Here is a 7,640-nt window from a genome sequence, read left to right as displayed (position 1 = left end):
TTCCCGTTATTGAAGAAAGGCATCCAGGGAGTAAGTCAGGTCTCTAATGGGCTGAACCACCTTCAGGAGCTGGCCTTGAACCCCTCCAGGGATGGAGCTTCCACAACTTCTCTGGGCAACCTGGGCCAGTGCCTTACCACCCTCAGAGTGAAAAATTTCTTCCTTTATATCTCATCTAAGTCTCCCCTCTTCCAGTTTGAAGCCATTCCCCCTCATCCTATCACTACATGCCCTTGTAAAAAGTCCCTCCCCAGCTCTCCCGTAGGCCCCCTATCAGGCACTGGAAGGGGCTATAAGGTCTCCCAAGAGCATTCTCTTCTCCAGGCTGAACCACTCCAACTGTCTCAGCCTCAGCCTAGATTAAAAAGGGCACTTTTCTTCAGCTTCTCTTTCCTCTCCAGAATCTAAGGCCTCACCTACACAGAATAAAATGTTTGCCAAGGCTGTGGCATTTGGTAACAGTGGCTTTTTTACCTGCTTGTAGCTCTAAGAACTGCCACATCTTTATATCAAGAGGCATACTTTTCAAACAGGACCTGTAGCAGTTTTACAGTCTGTGAAGAGTGGACACAAAGTGGTATATGCAGCCCGTTGGGACCAGAAGGTAACACATCCACACTGACGTCCTCCACCACTGTAATTCCTCTCTGCAAATGACCTCAGGGCTGATTCCGGGATGTTTCTCTCTGACAAGTTGTCAGGTCTTCGGCGATCTTTAAACATATAAACAGGCTGAAGGTCGCTCTCTCACCCTCTGGGTGACAAAGCAGCCATCCGAAGTCTTCACGAAGTTCAAGGAGACAAAGAGGTAATGTTATTAGGTGGAAAATACACCAAGTGTTCCTCTATCCATGGCAAAAGACAGCTCTCAGTATTCCCTTGCTGATGGCAGGTTAAAACGCTCAGGTTCTCTCCTAACCACAGAAATATGTCGGGCAGGGATACAGTGGAAACAGTGAGTTTATTGCTCTGCTCCAAGCTGTACTGATCGGGCACAGAACTCCTGCTGCACGGGCACTGCTGAACAGACCTGTTCCCATGATTTGCTTCACGCTATTTTCCCTTTTCCCCCCTTTCCTCCTCTGAAGTTTTCCCCTTTATAATCTCCAATTCTTCCCGTACGAACAGTGCTCCTCTGTTTGTATCTTCCCCGTTGCCTCTGACTTTGTTAATTTTATAGTTTTTATGATATTGTTTTGTTGGTAAATTGGCTCTTTTTCATCAAATCTGTTGAACTGCTGTTTCCCTTCCCCTTTTCTTTTCTATCTATAGTATATATTTTTATATATCTTCTTTCTATCACCCTGCATACTTCAGGGTGAGCCATCTGCATATATATGAGTGCTCTTTTGTTATCTGTTACATCCTGAAATTTCCTCAAGGTGTTACCATGTTAGCTGACCCATTGGTGAGGATTCCCTAACTACACATACTTAACACAAGAATGAGCCCACCGGTTGCAACTACATCTTGCTTCCTCGCACACAGAGGTCAAAGCTGATACTCCTCAGTGAGCACATGGTCCAGAAACAGCTTGTCAGCTCCAGCTGTCCTCTGTTAGGTGAGTCTTGCAGAGATTAAGGGTGATGCGGTGGAGGAGAAGTCATGAAGCAGTGATGCAAATGAGCAGTGAGTCACCTAGGAAGACCCTTCTCTCAGAGGACCCAGCCAGGGCACCCTAACCTCAGGTTTGTTCTTAGAATTATAGAATACTTCGGGTTGGAAGAGACCTTTAGAGATCATCTATTCCAACCTCCCTGCAATGGGCAGGGACATCTTCAACCAGATCAGGTTGCTCAGAGCCCCGTCCAACCTGGCCTGGAATGTTTCCAGGGATGGGGCATCTCCCACTTCTCTGGGCAACCTGGGACAGTGGTCTCCCACCCTCAGAGTAAAAAATTTCTTCCTTATATCTAGTATATGTCTCCTCTCTTTCAGTTTAAAACCATTACCCTTTGTTCTACTGCAACAGGCCCTGCTAAAAAGTTTGTCCTCATCTTTCCTACGAGCCCCCTTTAAGCACTGAAAGGCCACAATAAGGTCTCCCTGGAGCCTTCTCTTCTCCAGGCTGAACCACCCCAACTCTCTCAGCCTGCCAGGGACAAAACAGAGGCTTAAAAAGATCCACTAAGTGTTCTGATGTATCTCTTCTTCTTTCATACAACTGACACCCTGGACATGGTGTTGCTGTCACATGGAGCTTTGCAATATAGGAATGCAGATGGTCGTGAGGTCTGGTAAAGAACAGTGGCCTGGGTTGTCACAGAGGCCTTGCTACAGAAAGACAAAGGAGCCATAGAAAAATGTACAAGTTTCCGGTGACAAATCCTGCAAGAAAAAGGTAAAGTACTCTAAAGCAGCACTGCTGGGGCAGGTTCAGGGCAGCCTTTCTTTTCGTTGGCTTTCGCTAGGTGACAGACTGGGACAGGGAAGGGTTGAGTCACTCAAAGTGCGGGAAGCTGTTGTTGGCTGGGTGAAGGAAAACAGAGGGCTGCCATCAGCGGAAACAGGAGGTGCCCAGAGGTGGTTAGGAGCATAGATGTATGGTTGTCATGGCAATCAGTCCTCCTCTTTTATTAAATGTTTGCCTGCATATGAATAGTCCCAAGATAGATAAGGCTTCATGACCCTCTTATTGTAAACAACTCGTTTCAGTCTCTTAATGCTGATGCTGACACTAAACTGGCTGCGCAGAAAGAGCCTATGAAGGGGTTTACCTTCTTTATTTAAATAGAAAAAGCGAACATGATCCAGCAGTTTCCACAAACAAGGTAAGGGAAAATATTTTGCTTTGCCCAAGTTAAAAAAAAAAAATTAAAAAATGAAAAATTGGAATTTGAAGGCATGTCTCTTTCTAAAATAAAATTCACACACATTTGCAGAAATATAAGCCTTTGAAAGTTGTCCTTTGCGTGAGAGATTTGCAGCTATCTTGTAACTCCTCCATTTCTACCGAGCACTCTGTATCTTTACCAGACACTTCTGTGTTCAACCATCTGTGGGATCCATCTTCACAAGATATGTTTGCAGCCTCACGGCGACCCTTTGGGAGACTGGGTGCATGCTATAGGCTGGGTGCTAAACAAATACATCTGAACCTTCTTTCTTTCGTTTACCTGTGCTGCTAAGCATTGAGCATGGTTTTGCAGGACTTTCCCTGCATTTTGCTCCTTTGAGAGCGCAAGGATGCCCTGCTGTGGGAGTAATGGGAAGAAGCTGATGCCTAGGTGAGCTAGAAGAGAAGAGCACTAAACCTCAGAGATGAGGGCAAAAGTCAAGGGAAGAGAAGGTGACAGGGAAAAACTCGGGAGGAAGGCAAATCAGTCGGATGAAGAGCCCAATCAAGACCAAGACCAGATCATAGCAAGACCAGGACCAGAGTATATCAGGACCAGGACCAGAGCATATCAAGACCAAAGCTTTGATATGGGAAGTTACTATGAAGAGTACTCACCCAAGCAAATGTACAAATTAGACTTCTATGTCTGGCCTCCCTCTATGGATACTCAAGAGGGGAATCCATCTCCTCTTCCTCCCTTGTAGTTATGTAGATTTTCCTTTTCTTTTGGAGATACATTATACCACTCCAAGCAGCAGGAAAGAAAACAGCTTAATCTCTGTTGGTTTGACAAGTGCCAACCTACACATCTTCATTGAGAACGTCTACATCTACACATTCCTGCCAGGCTTTTTGTGGAGCAGCTGGTCATTCAAATCCTGTCTTGTTATTACCTCTAGAGTTTTCTGTTGAGTACTAACCTGGTTGAACACAACCTGACAGACTGCTTCCAGTCTGAGGATCCCTTCAGCCTAAGGGATCACTGAATAAATTGGTTGGTGCTTGGGGCTCCAGTCACATTTGGTCTGATTGTAGGGTCCTTGATGAGGTTCAGTGAAGAGTCGCTGAACAGATGGTGAGATTCATCTCCTCCTACAGCACAAATGTAAAGTAGGGCTGATGTAAGATACCCCCAAAAATGTCTTTTTCTCAACATTGATTGCAAAGAGGGGAATAATGAACTTGGCTGGTGACATCTACATTACCAACAGCAAAAGCTAGCTGAGATGACACTTGCTTTTGACAAGACCTTGTGCAGTTTGCCTGCTACCTGATCATATGCACATTCACACTTCATTCCTTTTCCCTGGGACAAGCTACTGGAACACCAGAGCTGTAACCTTTTCTGACATTGCCCTTGCTTAGAGCAACACCAAGAGCTTGCTGGTGGTGTTTACTCTGTAGATTTGCCTCCCTCTGTTAAGCCCAAGATGGGGTCAACCAGTTAATAATATTAACAAGGGTGAGATTTGCAGTGGCTGTTTAACACGAAAGACGTAAATGTCACGCAAGCAGGGACGAGACCCTAGGACTCAGGTCAATGCTCCCATTGCCTGAGTTGGTGAACCAGCACGATTTTCCCCCTTTTCCTCACTGTTTCTGTTGGGTTCACATTCCTGGTTAGCAAGGGGGGCAGCTCTTGGCAGGACCAAGGGAACAAGGCAGTCCCTAGCACTGTGCCTTGCCAGGTGGGCTGTAGTGAATGTGTTCAGCAATTGCTGGAGGCAGGTCAGGCAGAAATCAACACATTCCCTCTTCCTTTCGAAAAGCTCTTTGCAGACATGAATTTGCATGGTAATTTTTTTATTTCCCTTGAAGCAACCTATCTTTTAACCAGTACTAATTTGGCCTAAGCTCTTTTTAATTACTATATAAAGGCTCCCAAAGCCCTGTGGCATTAAATTATTAGAGACCAGCTGTGACTAATTACATTTTTCAACTTCACAGGACGCAGCTCCAGTAAGACTGTTTAATTTTACTCCCTTTGTTTTTTAAAGCCAAGTTGAATTTCAATCTGGCCTTGGAAGAGGTCAACTCTTCCACTTTTCCCATGTTAGAAAAGTGAATCCCACACTTTTCTTTCCAGATAAAAGCTTTGTTTCAGTCATACAGCCTTCCTCTAGGGTGCCCGCTCCAGAACGATACAGAGACTTTCCAGTATTTCCCCAGTAAAACATCTTTTCCTGCCAATGGGTTGACCTGGGCTCCAAACCCCACAGCATTTGACTACCTGAATAAACCTTTCCAGGATGGTGTACTCAGGTAAAGGCGCTTTGCACTTTTTTTTTTTTTCCCACTCATCCCCAACTGGTAACTGATAATACTATTCATAACCTGGTATGTGTTGGGAATTGAGCAGGAAAATCACATTGTTGGCTCCCACTGATCTCCATTTCATGTGATTATGTCTCACTGCTTTGTGTTGCAGTGTGAGCTGGTTCTAACAGTGCAAGAGTTATTTTCACCACTCTATCGTGGTCCGGCTGTGAGTTTAGGTCTCTGTGTGACAGATGTATCTGGCTGTCCTGTTCTGAAGACCATTTACTCCTGTTGTTTGTTGATGGGGTACTCGAGGGGAAGAGATGGTAAAAAGAGTATCACTTACTCAAAATGATGCTAATTAGCTAGCCTAGCATCACTGTCCACTATATCATACAGTTGTCTTTATATCCTCCAGGGCACAGGATACATAGTGGTACTATCACAAGCATTGGTCCCCTGTACTAAACAATTCATTGACATTTGATAATTATTAAACATATGAGGTTGAGCAGCACATATGCTAGCAGTCCAGTGCCTCAAAATTTCTGGGTTTTATCACCTTCTGTATTTATGTGTTGCTATTGCACTGAGTCTAGATGCTTGGTGTCAACAGTTGGAACTGACTTGCGAGCACAGAAATTCTCTCTCTTCTTCCCCTAAAAACGTGACACTGAAGGGGTTAATCAAGCCAGGCAGATGGAGTAGACATGCCACCAACTTGTTCCCTTTAATTACTTTGCAGGGCATGTGGGAAGAAATATTGCCTCTAGGACCAGAGCGCTTTATGGCAGGGCAAGTGGAATAAACCAGGAGAGCAGCATCACTAATTAACTTGCAGTGAGCTGCAGCACAACCCGTGACTTTGTGAGCAGGAACTAAAATAGCTGCTGAATTGCTCTCATGACCTTGTTATCTGGTGCTACTGCACCAACGGAGGACATGGGAAAAGGAAGGGCTGCTCCACTGTGAGTGAAACAACAGATCAGCTATGGCATCATTAATCTGCACGAGCTTTCAAACCACAGAGTTTTCATAGATTTTGTGTGACTCCTCAAATATACAGGACTCAGTTTTACTTACAGTGGAGATCACTCATGGAGAAAGATATGTAGGTAATGATCAGCAGCAGGTATCAATTAGTGGCCCAGTAGAACAGTGTGTAAACTAATTTGGCTCCCTGAACAGATGAGTAATCTGCGTAAATGTGCCCATGCAGAGCACTGTGTTAAGGGAGATAACTGGGTCCTGCAACCTCAGCTACTTTATAGTAGATGGTATGGAGGGCTCCATACCATGTACCAGTCTTGTAGAAGTACCTGGGTGGAATTCATCCCACCCAGCTCCAGATGTTTACCTCTGAGCTGTTGCCTAGACCCATTTTGGACCACTGAAGAGAAATAGGCACTTCCAAAGCAAAAATCATTTACCCCGATTAACTTCTATGCTTTTGGATGGAATGAATCAAACTATCAACATTTTGAATGAAATTCGGCTGCCCAGACATAAAAACTTGGTACTACTTCAAATATCAGTTGAAACCCTCACAGGTCTGGCTTCCAGCTGCTGATAGGTCCTCTGTCACGTTTGCCAGCCCTGTATGGATGTCTCGGTTCCCTCTAACATCTAAAATGGCATTAAGAAACTGAACCCTGCCTTCTCCATTGGGATAACAGTTGGTCTACTATTGCTGTGTACATTCAGCTGCTTTGCTGTGATCAGAGCTCATGTAACCATACCTGAGCTAGCTTCAAAACAGCTACCACAAAGCCTGCCAACCATGTAGCCCTAAGTTTGTACAACATCTTCCCCTCTGCTTAGATGGTTTTGCTTGCTTCCATAGTTACGTCAACAACAGGGCTTGATCTAGATGGGTTAAAAGAGACCTGGGAGTTCTAACTGACAAGCGGCTGAATATGAGCCAGCAGTGTGCCCAGGTGGCCAAGAAAGCCAACGCAATCCTGGCTTGTATTAGAAATAGCCTGGCCGGCAGAAGTAGGGAGGTGATTGTGCCCCTGTACTCAGCACTAGTGAGGCCACACCTCGAGTATTGTGTCCAGTTTAGGGCACCTCAATACAAGAGAGATCTCGAGGTGCTGGAGTGAGTGCAGAGGAGGGCAACAAAGCTGGTGAAGGGCCTAGCAAACAAATCATATGAAAAGTGGTTGAAGGAGCTGGGACTGTTCAGTTTGAGGAGGAGGAGGCTGAGGGGAGACCTCATCACTCTCTACAACTATTTGAAAGGACACTGTAGAGAGGTCAGTGCTGGTCTCTTCTCACAGGTAATTAATGACAGAACGAGAGGGAATGGCTTCAAGCTCCAACAGGGTAGATTTAGACTAAACATTAGGAAAGAATTTTTCACAGAAAGAGTGGTCGGGCATTGGAATAGGCTGCCCAGGGAGGTGGTTGAGTCACCATCCCTGGATGTGTTTAAGAGACATTTAGATGTGGTGTTGGGGAGAACTTTGTAGAGTAGGATAGATGGTTTGACTCGATGATCACAAGGGTCTCTTCCAACCCAGACAATTCTATGATTCTA

This window comes from Charadrius vociferus, unplaced genomic scaffold (genome assembly GCF_000708025.1).
Source record: "Charadrius vociferus isolate BGI_N301 unplaced genomic scaffold, ASM70802v2 scaffold12, whole genome shotgun sequence".
Classification (NCBI taxonomy): Eukaryota; Metazoa; Chordata; class Aves; order Charadriiformes; family Charadriidae; genus Charadrius; species Charadrius vociferus.
This window is presented reverse-complemented; position numbering follows the sequence as displayed.